This window comes from Vombatus ursinus, unplaced genomic scaffold, assembly GCF_900497805.2.
Source record: "Vombatus ursinus unplaced genomic scaffold, bare-nosed wombat genome assembly UNPS02014959.1, whole genome shotgun sequence".
Classification (NCBI taxonomy): domain Eukaryota; kingdom Metazoa; phylum Chordata; class Mammalia; order Diprotodontia; family Vombatidae; genus Vombatus; species Vombatus ursinus.
This window is the reverse complement of record NW_020954737.1, coordinates 4,711,619-4,725,979: the sequence shown is the minus strand read 5'-3', so window position 1 is coordinate 4,725,979 and position 14,361 is coordinate 4,711,619. Positions and strand designations below refer to the sequence as shown.

At 42.1% G+C, this 14,361-nt stretch overlaps 1 protein-coding gene across 1 annotated transcript in view; it reads left to right on the top strand.

Annotated features, from left to right (window-relative positions):
- Positions 1–7,309: 7,309 nt before the first annotated feature.
- MYLK (myosin light chain kinase) overlaps positions 7,310–14,361 on the top strand; it is a 313,404-nt gene continuing 306,352 nt past the window's right edge. The window contains exon 1 of the mRNA XM_027845152.1: positions 7,310–7,464. The gene's annotated coding sequence lies outside the window, so the exon portion shown is untranslated. The remainder of the gene's footprint in view (positions 7,465–14,361) is intronic.

Sequence of the window (14,361 nt, the reverse complement as noted above, 5' to 3'; positions counted from 1 at the left end):
TGCAGAGGGATTGCAATCATCTTGTTCTCATTAAATCAGGAATTAAACAAGAATCCTAACAGGAGAGGAGCGACTCCAAAACACCAGGCTGCTCTAATTCACACTGAGTGTGTGGTTAGACTTTTTAATTTGATTTCATTTTTAAAAAGTGATTCCCTTTTAAGAAAATGTAAAAATAGCTCTTTCCCAGAGTTGGAATCAAACACTGTCATGTGAAGACTTTCCCACTCCCCCCCTTCTACCCTCACTCCTGCCTCCCCACTCCCCAGCAGGAGTTTTAGCTGACTATGCTGATGCTAGCTGGCTTGGCAGTGGGCAGCTGCTCCCCGGGCCCTCTGCTTTTCATGTATTTTCTAAGAGAAGTGCCCTGGGAAGCCTTGGGGCAAGGGAAGAGAGGCTGGCTTCCTGACCCAGGGGTGAGCTGTAGCATGAGAGACCAAAGGGAGCTTGTCACCTTTGTGTGTGAGAATTAGGGGCCTGAGGAGCTCCAGTGCTCAGGGTTTCCAATGGGACACTCCGAGGGCAAAACCTCTGGAATAGGAGCAATGGCTGCGCCTATTCCACTGGACAGGAAGACTAGAGAGACAGATACCAAAAGGGACTTATCCAAATCAAGCAGCCAGGGCAAGAAGGAACTCGTCCTCTAATTTTCAAAGTTAAACATGTCTGTGCAGCCCTGAAAATTGGGTTCTTTCAGATGATTTACCTTCTTCTTTTGTCACCTATGTATCAGTTCTGTCATCTGCCCAATCTGTCACCCTCCTCCTACTGAGCCTTTCCTGTGTCCTCTTTACAACAGAATAGAATCTTATAGCTTAAAGGGACCAGAGCAGGCAGTGTGTCCACCATTTACCTGAGGCTGCTATTCTCTCGACAACATTCCTTCCAGAGGCTGCTATCCTCTCTACCTTGAATACCTTGGGGAACTGGTGACTACTAGGCATCCAAGCACATTTGGCTCTGATTATTAGACAGTTTTTTCTTATTTTGAGCTGGACTGCCACCGTGTCAAATTGATAGTCTTAGAGCATTAGTCATGTCAATCCCCTTTCCCCCATTCAATAAACTCCATTGCTTTCCTGTCACCTCAAGGATCCAATATAAAATCCTTTCTTTGGTATTCAAAGCCCTTCATAACCTGTCCCCCTCCTACCTTTCCAGTCTTCTTACACCTTACTTCTCTCCATATATTATGCAATACAGTGACACTGGCCTTCCTTGCTGTACTTTGAATAAGATTCTCCATCTCCTGACTACATTTTCACTGACCATCCCTAAGACTAGAATGCTCTTATCCCTCATTTCTTTATCATGGATTCCTGGCTTCATTCAGGTCTCAGCTAACAGCCTTCCTTCTACAAGAAGCTTTTTCTTGTCCCCCTTAGTTCTAGTGCCTTATCTCCAATTGATCCTGTATATGTCTTTGTGAATAATTGCTTCCATGGCTTTCCCAGTAGACAGTGAGCTCTTTGAAATCAAAAACTGTTATTTGCCTTTCTTTGTATGTTTAGCATTTGGCATAATGCCTGGCACATAGGCACATAGTAAGTGTTTAATAAATACTTGTTGACTGTCATTTGTATACTTTTGTCTTAATTCTGTTCTCTGAAACTACAATAGATTAGATAAATGGACAGATTTTTGTTGTTCATTTGTTTCAGTCATGGCCACATCTTCATGACTCCATTTGGGGTTTTATTGGCAAAGATACTGAAGTGGTTTGCAATTTCCTTCTCCAGCTCATTTTACAGATGAGGAAACTGAGGTAAACAGGGTTAAGTGACTTGCCCAGGATCACATAACTAGTAAGTGTCTGAGGCTCAATTTGAACTCAGGTCATCTTGGCTCCAAGTCTGGGGCTCTATCCACTGAGTCATCCAGCTGTGCAGATAGATAGCATTTATTAAGTGCTTTCTATGTGCCCCAAACTGTGCTAAATACTGAGGACGCAAATATAAGCAAGCAAGACAGTCCCTGCCCTCAAGAAACTTACATTCTTTTTTTAATTAATTAATTTATTTTGAATTATCAACAATAACTTCCATAAGTTTTTGAGCTTCAAATTTTTCTCCTTCTCCTTCCCCACCTCCCTCCCCAAGAAGGCGTGCAATCTGATTAGACTATACATATACATTCCTATTAAACATATTTTCACATTAGTGATGTTTGTAAGTAAGAATTAGAGCCAATAGGAAGAACCACCAGAAAGAGGAAACAAAACATGACAGAAGAAAAAAAATAGCAAATAGTATGCTTCGATCTGCATTCGAACTCCATAGTTCTAAGAAACTTACATTCTAATGTGGGAAGCTAACACATAATGGGGAGCTAGAATGGGTGTAAGTTGACATGGAGAGGCATGTCTCCGTCTTCCATTTAAAAAAAACAAACTTCAAATTTTTGAAGCTTTATGTGCCTTTTTTAGGTTCAGTATTCCTGGTTTTTCTGTCAGTCCTCCCATAGAATGGTTTTCCAGGCTCTTCACTACCACTGTCACTGTCTTCTGGATGGACTCCAGTTTTTCTGTGTCCTCCTTAAGATATGGAATTGAACATAATCTACAGAACATCCAGTCTAACCATTGCCGCCACAGTAAGAGAATAGCAGTGACAAAGAGTCCTGGAGTTGGAAGTCAGAGGACCTAGATTCAAATCCTGACTCTTCTCTGCTACCCATGTGACTTCAAGCAACTCAACCATTTAACTCCTTTCTCTGCATTCTAGTTTGTGGATTATTTTCCCCGATAGAGAAGATAGGGGTGGAGTGGGGGAAACTATTGCTTCATTTTCTTTCCTACCCACCCAGCAAGCCATCTCTATATCTATTTAATCTTTCCCATGAATATATGTTTGTGAATGACAAGGGGCAGAGTAGGTGGCAAGAGCTGGTGACCAGAGAGGGTTCCTATGGTCACAAGGTTGACCCTCGGATACACTAGGAATTGCAATTGAAACATTCAGCCCAGGGAAATGCAAAAATTTAGGTTAGTAGTTCCAGCCAGTAAGAGAGGTCCATGAGATGTTCCAGGCATGGGGCTACCTAGCATGAGAGGTTCCCATAGAGACCTAAGTTATCTATTTCTATCCTGTACCCCAGAAAGAAGAAGTTGAAGAGCAAAGTGGAAACCAGCCAGAGTAGCTATTCTCTGCCTTCTTCATTGAAGTAATATGGTATAATGGAAAGAGCATTGGACTGGAGTCAGGATAGACCCCAGATCTAGCCCTTGAGCCTTACTAGCTATGTAATCATAGGTATGTCGCCTAACCCATATGAGTTTCCTTTCAGTTTCCCTTCAGTTTCCTTTCCTGGAAAATGGAGGTGATAATAATACTTATAATACCCACCTCATAGTATCATTGTGAAGATCATAGAAGCTTACAAATTTTAGAGTTGGAAGGCACCTTACAAATCATCTATCTCAGCACTAACCCATATATAATGATGCCTGCCACTGTATATTGACTTACAAAACCACATATTAACATTATCTATGTTTTCTCATATTTTTTTGTTGTTGAATGTTTCCCAATTCTATTTTAATCTGGTCACAGCTCAGCAGTTTAACATCTTTGATCTAACCCAACCCCCTCATTTTATAGGTGGTGAAATTGAAACTGAGAGATGACTTGCTTAGGGTCACGTTAATAGTAAATGACAAAGGGAAGCTGGGTGGTGCAATGGATAGAGCACCAGCCCTAGAGTCAAGAGGACCTGAATTCAAATCCAGCCTCAGACACTTGACACTTACTAGCTGTGTGACCCTGGGCAAGTCACTTAACCCCGATTGTCTTGCAAAAAATAACAGCAATCATAAATGACAGGAGTGAGATTTGAACCTCAATCTTCTGATAAAAATGCAGTGTTCTTTCCACTAGATAATAAAGACTGTCTATGAGATGGTAAAATTGATCAATCCATAGTCATTTATTAAAGGCTTACTACATGACAAGTTCTGTTGGTTGGCCCTGGGCATACAGAGACAAAAATAAAACAGGGTCTGTCCTCAAGAGCTTATATTCTATTGAAGGAGAAAACATGTGCATAAATAAATATGTACAAAATAAATGCCAAGCAACTTTTTGTGTGGAGGGCACTCACACCTAGGGATGGGGAGGTCATGAAATGCTTTATGTAGAAAGTGTCACTTTAATAGGGGTCAGAGGAAAATAAGAGATTCTAAGAGACAGATGATGACAGAGATGAGACAGTACTGCATTTCCAGGCATGCAGCATGGCAGCCAATACAAAGTCGTGGAGACAGGAGATGCAGTGAATGTGTGAGGAATAGTAGGAGGGCCAATTTGGCCCATAAAGTGAGGGAAGGGGAATAATGTAAATCTCATTATAGCCCTGATTATCTCATAATCAATCAAAAAACCTCAGGCTAAGTTTGAAAGGATTAGAATGAGAATGACATTGCTCACTTGCCCAAGAATCATATTCATGTAGGCTGAGGAAACTTGACCATGCCCAGGGAGCATCTATAAATTATCTCAAAGTTCACTTGAGAAGGGATGGAATTCTAAAACTTGGAGTGAGTGTGGTGTCCTTGCTGAACTTCCAGAGAAGGAATCACCTGGAAGAGCAGAAGGCTTTGGCCAGACTCTACCCTCTACCCTGACCAGAGGACAAACTTCCAACTTTATAGGGCCCAGAGGATGGGGGATTCCCATCTTCCCACCAGTGCCCTAAATAGCATTCCTCTTTCAGCTGGTAGCAGTGTAGGCATCATCAGGAGCCAATGACAGGATAAGACACCTTTGTCTTTGTCCTTTATGAGGAGCCCAGCCCAAAGACCATGTCATGCCCAAGGCAACAGAAGGACTTCCAGTAACCAAGACCTGTGGGTTGCTCTTTTGTCACATTTGCCCTCAGCTTGAGCCCAGTTTCCCCTGGACTCTATACATAAGGGAAAGTTTCACAGACATTACTGGCAGGGAGAGGAGGCAGATTTCTTGTGCCAACTATTCATATTGTGGCACCTTAGCAAATATCCCATTTCTAAAAAGTGACTTAAGATTGGCTGACAAAATGATTTTTAAAAAATTCCATTTTATTTTATTTTCAGCTCTAAATTCTCTCTCTCCTATCTTCCTTTCCTCTCCCACCCCATAAAGTGAGAAAAACAAAATCTATAAAAAATATGTAATGACTAAATGATTCTCCACTTACAGTCTTGGAGGGAAGCACACCACTGAAGGCTTGAGCCAATGGCATTAGAGCAAGTCAACCCTGAGCCCTCAAGGACACTCCTAGAACCTTCATTGGAAGAGTTAGTTGGCTTCGCTCTGGGAATCTGTTTTGTCAGTGAGAGTAGGAATTGGGATGAGTATATTTCACAACTTATATAGGCTACATAAGTTCAGAAAGTTAGGTTTGGGCCAGTTTGTGAAGGGCTTTAAAAGGTAAACCAAATAATTTCTATTTGAATATTGGAATGTATTGATCAGTGAAGTGACATCCTGAGGTCTGAGCTTTAGGAAAATCATTTTGGCATCTATATAGCCTTTTGCTGGCTGTCTAAACCCATACCTGGAATATTCTACCTCCTCACCCCCTCCTCCTCACTTCCTTAAGACTCAGCCCAAATCCCCAGCTCTACAGGAGAGCTTTCCATGTATGGTCTCCCTACCCTGCAATACCTTTTCTCTGAGATTACTATGCATTTCTTCTGTATGTATCTTGTACATACCTAGTTACTTACATATCTTGTTGTTGTTCAGTTCTTTAGAAATGTCTGACTCTTTGTGACTGGGTTTTCTTGGCAAAAATATTGGAGTGGTTTGCTATTTCCTTCTCCAGCTCATTTTACTGATGAGGAAACTGAGGCAAATATGGTTAGGTGACTTGCCCAGGGTCACACAACTAGTAAATGTCTAAGGCTAAATTTGAACTCAGGAAGATGAGTCTTTCTGACTCCAGGCCCAGTACTCTATTTACTAGGACACCTAGCTGCCTCTACATAATATCTCCACCATTAGAATGTAAACTCCTTGAGGGTAGGGACTGTTTTGCCTTTCTTTGTATCTTATCTTAGTTCCTGGTCTATAGTAAGCACTTAATACGTGCTTGTTGACTTATAACTGAATTAGAAAGGAGAGACACTTAAGGTAGGGAGACTAATCTGAAGGTTACTGCAAATAGTCCAGGTGAGAAGTAATGAGGGCCTGGACTAGGTAGTTGACGTATGTGTAGAGAGGAGGGGATGGATGTGAGAGAGGTTGTGGAGGTGGAAAAGACAAAGGTTTGGAAGCTGATTGGATATGTGGGGTGAGGGTGAGTGGAGAGCCAGAGAGAATGCCGTGACTAACACGACGGGTGGTAACAGAAGGACAAGGAGTGTAAGTTCCAGAAGAAAAATAATGAACTCTTTTTGGACATGTCAAATCTCAGGTGACTGTAGGACATGTTGTTGGAAATCTCCAGTGGAAGATGTTTGACTGGAGTTCAGGAGAAAGCCTAGGGCTGGATATGGATATTGGGGCATCATCTGCAGAGAGATAATTAAACTCTTCATTTGTAAGAATAATGGGTTCTATAAATGTCAGCTCTTATTTCTAGGTGCCCAGAACTAAGGCACCCAGTATGCTTTCTTAACCTGAAGACCAAGGACCCACTTTAAGTGTCTGCCAGGGCTGGGCTCTGTAAGGTCTTACTCCATTTAGGGCCATGTGGATGGCATGTGCAGAGGCTGGGGAGCCTGCTTCAAATCTGGTCCCAGATTCCTTTAGGGGAGTGCAGGAGAACAGTATGTAATCTGTCTGTTTAGACGTTGTCTCTACTTTAGAAGGAGTCTATTCCTGTAACATTTCTGCTTGAGAGGGCAGAGCTGTCCCTGTAAGGCAGAGGTGCCTAGTAACCTGGGGATGCTTTTCTGGTCCAGATGCACCAGGGTGCTAGGGGCTGTAGTAGCGTTCCCAGTCCAGATGTGAATTCGGGGATGTTCTTGGCCCAGTCAAAGGATTCTCATTTCTGCATTTTTCTTTTTCTTTTTCTTTTTTTTTTTTTTTTGGGCAGAGCCCACTAAGACAAACTCTGCTCCCACACACACACAGTTTGGAATCTGCAGCTCCAAACAAGTAGCAACCTGTGAGCTTCCACTTCTGGTCCCCCAGGGCCTCCATTGAAAATCCAGCCAGCCCGTAGCAGCAGAGGGCTGCAAAGGTCACTCCAGCTCGGTGGGTTAAAACAACAGATCGACTGGACCGGGCGAAGTTGGCTCAATGGTTAGCAGCCCAGTTGCAACATCTGTGAGCCCCATCAGAACAAAAGCCTTTTAAACTCCTGTGACCTGGGTCTATCCTTTACTGCCCGTGATACTGCTTGCTCCCTCTGCACTTTCACTCCCGGACTCCCGGGAATGGACTTTGGAAAGGAAATCACTGCAATTAAGTGGTGAAGTGGGAAAGCTGCCGGTGGAGAGCCCTGCCTCCTATGGAACCTGCCGAGTGGAGAGGCTGCCGGGTGGGTAAGGTTTCTCCAGGCTTACTACCGAGCTCGTTTGCTTCACTTTGCCATTTTTGTACTTGCCAAATAGTGAGCCAGGGCAAGGCAAAACTGGGGCGGCTATTTTCGGGATTAGGAGAGATTAGGGAGCATACTGTGAGAATTTGTAGGGATTAGTGTGCATTTCAGAATTGATTCCGGCGGGGGTGGGGGTAGAGGAGGGGAGTTGGGGCTATCTTCGCTTTGTCCTGCAGCTGTGGGGATCGTCACACTTTTGGACTCACGTTCGACCACCAGGCTGAGAGAACCTGGGGGCTCGAGGGAGAGTGTGAGGCGATATAGATAGAGAAGCCTGAGACTAGACAGAAATTAAAGAAGGTGTTTCCAGTGCATGTTGTAGTCAGAGAAAGGTGTTTAAGAAATAAGGGAACTAAATGGTATTTGGGGTAGCAAAGGAAGAAGCAGAGAACTTGCTCTGTCTTACAACCTGCTTTATCCCGTGTATTTTGACTCTGAATTATAGGAAAGGGAGACTTTCATTTTCAATCGTTCCCGCCCCCCCCCCCCCCCCCCCCCCCAGGAAAAAAAAAATCAAAGTGCGGAAGGGTAGGAAGTCTATAATGCCTGCTTTAGGATTAAATGGTTAAAATAATTGGGACTGAAAGTTTTCTTTTTCCCTAATTGGACTCAGGAGATAATTTAAATAAAGTGTTTTGAATCGAATTAAAGTGAAATTGCTAAATGCTGCTTCTGGTGATTATTAATAAGTCCTCTTGCCAAGGAAAATTGCCCTCACAGACTAACAATGGTTTAGCTTTTTGCCTTGGGGGACTAGAGCTCTCAGACCTTTTTTGCCCCTTCCCAAATCCTCTGTCCTGCTGCACCCCCCCACCCCACTAGCTGCCCTTTTGATCTTAGTTTATTTTGTCCTGAAGGAGCTTCCTCCAGCTGTGTATTTGTGGTTTCAGGGAGTGTTGAGATAGAGGTTGTCTTGGAAATCCCCCAGCTTCTTTTTATTAGGAGAGTGGACCCCTAGTCATCAGGAGAAGGAAGAGGGACCTGGAGGCCATGGTTGTTCTGTTCTTTCTTGTTTTGTTTTTTTTTTTTAACTTAATATTCAAAAAATGTCAGTGGCCATTGATTGCCAATGCCAAAGGAATCTGTTTATGTTGGTAATGACAGCTGGTGAGATGATGGGCTGAGAATGAGTGGAGCTGGTTGGCGTGACTGCTGAATTGGAGCTGAATTGTAGCCCTAATACATGTGATGATTGAGTAACTCTATCCCCTCCCTACTGAACTCCTTCTGGAGTGCCAGAACTCACCATTCCTTCACTGTTCCTTCCCTAACCTGGAGCCAGACCCCTTCCTAGGGCCTGACACCCCACTACTGTGCTCTCCATCCCCCAAACCCATGTTCCAGAAGTTAAGCTGCTAGTTGCTTTTGATCCACTTTTAGAGCCAGTCTGGGGTCTTTCTGAATCTTGTGGAGCTCAGAGTGTTTTGGGGTCTAGGATTTCTAGAGATGAGAAACATTCTTCCCTTCATTCCCGTCTATATCAAACCTGCCCCTATTTTTGAACCCATTTCAAATACTACCAACTTGATGAAGGCTTTCCTGATCCTTGTCCCCCCTGCCCCATCCCCCCCAAGGAAGGTCATCATCTTTCCCTCTTTAGTTTATGCTTTCTTCATAGCTTATTAATTTAGCACAGTCCTTTGGCCCTGCGTTAACAAAAGCTAGAAGGAACATTACTGGAAGGTTTCTGCCTTCAGGAGATTCCAAATTCAGAGATGTCCTTGGCATGTCAAGATCTTCTGAGTTTCCTTATTCTCCTGACAGATTTTTTTTTTAATTAGAAAATGTGGAAGTTGGAGGCTGTAGTACCTGTGGTAGAAACAGGAGTAATGATGGCGTGTGGGAGGATGGGGGGGGGAAAGTGTCCTATTGTGTTCAGCTAAGTTTGCAGGACTGTCTTGAAGGGAAAAAGGTTGGTAAGGATCTAATTGGAAAGACCTTACCTACCTCCAAGTCTGGGTGGGTGGGAATTGAGTTTCTGTCCTCATCTACTTCCCCTTTTATTGGAAAAGACACAGTTCTCCCCCTTGGAGGACTCCCAGTTCAATTAGAGATATGGGAAAAACTCAGAGTAAATAAATATAAGGCTTTGACATTGAAAGACATTGACACTGATGATGTGGAAAGAGCTATTCAAGTAATATCTGCCTCATTTTACACACATTAAGAATGAGGTCATATGATAAACTAGAAATGGAATTGCTTTGAAATCACAGAACTGTCTCATATCCCAGTTCTTCTACTTAATATCCACGCGAATTTCATCAAGTCATTTCACTTCTGGCCCTCAGTTTCCTCAACTTGTAAAATTAGGGGAATTGACCTAGACGATGCTTTCACCTCTGACTCCCCTGAGGTTTTCAGAGTGATTCCAGTGACTAAAACTGATACAATTAGCTTAGGAGGATGCTTTCATGGAGGTTGAGTTAAGGGTAAAGATTAAGACAGAGTAGGGGACATTGAATGAGGATCAACAGTGTGTCAGTCCCTCACTGTGTATGGTTTACTGACAGCTGTCACAGGGCTAGGCCTGAACAAATGAGAAGTTAAGTTCTAGGAAATAATTCCTGGTAATGATCCGTCATGGAGGTATTTGTGGTAATGAGAACACAAAAATGAGCAAATATGTGGGCAAAAAAAGTAGCAGCATCCTCATTTGGCCTTCGTGTCTTCTCACTGGCCCTGTTGCAGTAGTCCTAATTAGACTTCTATCTTCTCTAGACCATCCTCTACAAAGCTGCAAAAATAATCTTCCTAAAGCTAAGGTCTGACCATGTCACCAGTCGCTTGCTCGAGAATCTTCATTGGCTCCCGATCGCCCTTAGAATAAACAAAAACTTGGCATTTAAAACCCTACACAATCTGGCTCCAGCCTACCTTGACTGACTTATTTCACATTATTACCCTTTAAACACATGCTACAAACATTTCAGCCCTGACTTTATGTGATGTGTTTCCCCATGCCTTGAATGTATCCCCTCCTCACCTCTGCCTCTAGAATTCGCTGTCCTTTCATGAATCAGCACTCGTACTCCACAAAGCATTTGTTGATTTCCCCCCATTGCTAGCATTCTTTACCTTCCTCAAATTATCGTGTATGTACTTAGCTGTTTGCTTATTTGGGTCACGCTCCTCAGGAGCTGGAGCTATTTTTTATTTCTACCTTTGTACCCATTACCCCTCCCCCAGTGCTTAGTGTAGCGCCTTTTACGTAATAATTGATTTTGTTATTCACTTGTTTCAGTTGTATCTCACCCTTTGTCGTCCTACTTGGGGTTTTCTTGGCAAAGATACTGGACTGGTTAGCTATTTTCTTCTCTACCTCATTTTACAGATGAGGAAACTGAGGCAAACAGGGTTAAGTGACTAGCTTAGGGCCATACAGCTAGTGTCTGAGGTAGGAATTGAACTCAGGTCTTCCTGACTCCAATAATAAGTGATTAGTAAATGCTTTTGAATTTTTTAGGTGGAATACTATTATTGTTCTACCTATCATGCTGCCCACTCCTACTCCATAGTTGCTCTGATCCCTCCACGTGTATCTATTTATCTCCATCCTTAGGCTCAGGCCCATCAACACCTAGACCTCTCCAAGTCCTGATGAGGGAGAATACAAGGAGCCCCTGGCTGTCCAAGCTGCTCTCTTGCTGCTAGTAGCCCATCCTTGTTGCTCTGACACTTTACTCCAAGATACTGATCCTGTTGGTTCCTGACTCTAATTTCCTGACACTCTTTGTGCCCCAGTTCCATAGCCTGGATTCCTGATCTCTGCTTTTGCCAGCCTCTTGTTCCCCTGCCTTGCAATACCTGCCCGCCTTGAATTCCATGTAGACAAACAGTCCTGGCACCTCTTTCTGAAACCCATAACAATGACTTACCCTGTCATTGTCACTCAGGTTCTGGCATGAGAATTCTACAGTGAGCTTGTTGATATGAATGGACCTGAAATCTGATTCCTTTTTGTACTGACTGAGTGGAAGTTAGCCTTCTCACTCACCAGCTAGATACAGCAGCCTTGAGCCAATGAAATTCACTGTCAGCGTTAACTCTGTGGTTTGGAAGTTAGTTGAGTGTTCTTTGTAATAGTTTCTCCTCTTTGTCTCTTTCTTCTCTGTCTCACCCTCCCTCTCTTTCTCCTCTATGCCACCACTTTGACCTACTCTGTTTGTGACGAGTTGCTTTGCCTCTCCTTAGGCAACCTGGAGGTGCCTTCCCCACCCCAAGTTCCCAAGGGCTCATCTTATTGGTGCCACACTTAGTATAGACGCCAAATTGGTTTAGCCTTACTACAGCCTAAAATTTCCATGCTCAAGTGATCCACCAGCCTCAGTCTTCCAGCAGAAGTGTATAACACATTCCTGGCTGAAATTATTTCTAAGGAGTTAGGGTTTTTTGCATGTTCTTCTTCTAGGTCTCCCATTAAACATAGGTGTTTAGTCCTCAGTCTTCTGTCCGTCTCTTTAGCGTACGGGTTTTTAACCAGGGATTCACAAACATATATATTTATGGTATACACACATATTTATATATATTACATATATGTATATGTTTATGGTCCCCCTTTCTGTTCCTTTAGAGTAAGGGTTCTTAACTAGAGGTCCATGATTATTTGTAAGTATATATACATATATGTATACATACACACATATGTACACACATATATGCATATATGATATAAAATGTGTATACACATATACATATAAAATATCTAGTAGAGGTTGTTAACCAGGAATCCATGAACATATACATAAAAACATATAAGATGTAGTTTTATAGTATTTATATATCATATATGTATGTGCGGGTGATTCTTGTCATACACGTTAGTTATTTTCTATAAAGTCATATGCACTGAATCACAAGCACTGAATTAACAAATACTGAATCATTGCTCTTGGGGGAAATACATGGTTAGGTTCCTGGGAGCCTCTGATACAGTAGTCACTTTAGCACTTTCCAGAGTTGCCTCTTGTACATACAGATTGGCAGATTTCATCTTCCTTTTTTCTGGATGCAATATATTGTCGATTCGTTAACATCGAACTCACAGCCAACAGCACTACCTGAACTAAGCTTATTTAACACATTTACTTTCTCTGTAAGGCACAGCACAGCCTTCTTGTGCTTAGGAACACTAGGCAGCATTTTGGCACTATGCTTGGGAGCCATTTTAAACAGTGAAGTCACTGACAAAAAGCACAAAAATGTGAAAAACAAACAAAAAAGGATACTTGTTTACATTATGAGAGATGACCACATCAAGTTGCTTGTCTTCTTAAGGAGTGGGGAGAGAAGGGAAGAAGGGAGAGATTTGGAACTCAAAATTTTTAAAAATGAATGTTAAAAATTGTTTTTACATGTAATTGGAAAAAAATTTAAATTAAAAAGTATGAGAGATGAAACAAGAAAGCAGAGTATCTCCTTGTTCAACTTTAGTTGGGAACACGCACTTCAGGTAACTCATATTTTTTGATGTTCTGCACATGTTTGCAAGTTATTGCAAAAGCACTGAATCACATTTTTCACCACTGCACGTGTCTATGGATGATTGAGAAAGAGCTACAATTATTGATTTTGGGATTTCCAACAAATTTTAGTGAGTAGGCAAATTCACAAGTATGGAATCCACAAATAATGAAGATTTATTATGTTCCCAGGCCCCTGGTTAAGCCTCCCTACTCTAGAGAGAAGACTAGAGGACTGAGGACTGAACTTTGGGAAACACCTGCATGTACTGGGGGAAGCTAGAAGAGAAGTTTGAGTCCAGATTGTACATATGTAAATGCATACATGATGTGTTATATGTTCAGAGACCCCCAGCTAAGAGCCCTTATTCAATATGTGTGTGTATTCTATGTAACAATTTATTATGTTATATATTATGAATCTATAACCTATATATATAGGTAATTGTGTTTCAGTATAATTGGTTTCCCTTATAATCCTCTGTATTTTATTTTATGTATTTAAAAATATTCTGAAAAGGGGTCCAGAAACTTCACCAGACTGCCAAAGGGATCCATTGACTCACAAAAGATTTAGATTCCATGCTCTAGAGTTATCTCTCTTGGTGATTGGTCATCCATTCCTATGGCTTCTATATTCCCTTTTACAAGGATAGTTCCCATGTCAAGCTATGATTTTAGTCCTGGACTCCAGGACTGAGTTTTCTATTGCCTAATGGTCATTTTAATCCATTACTCAACAGGAATTTATTAACTAATACAGGCTGTCTAGGTAGCTACATAGTGCACAGAGTGCTAGGCCTGGAGTAAGAAAGATTCATCTTCCTGAGTTTAAATCTGGCCTCAGACATTTACTACCTGTGTGACCCTGGGCAAGTCATTTAATCCTGTTTGCCTCAGTTTCCTCATCTGTAAAATGACTTGGAGAAGGAAATAGCAAACCACTCCAGTATCTTTGCCAAGAAAACCCCAAAATAAGTATTCCCAAAGGGCTATAAAGCTGTGTATACCCTTTGATCCAGCGATAGCACTAGTAGGTCTGTATCCCCACAGAGATTTTTAAAAAATGGAATAGAACCTATTTGTACAACAATAGTCATAGCAACTCTTTTTGTGGTGGCTAAGAATTGGACATTGAGAGGATGCCCATCAATTGGGGAATGGCTGAACAAGTGTATGGTTGCAATGGAATATTTCTGTGCAATAAGAAATGACAAGCAGGATGAGCTCAGAAAAAAACTGGGAAGATTTATATGAACTAATGCAAAGTGAAGTGAGCCGAACCAGGAGAACGTCATAAACAGTAACAGCAGTATTTTATGATGAAGAACTGTGAATGACATGGCTATTCTCAGCAATATGATGATCCAAG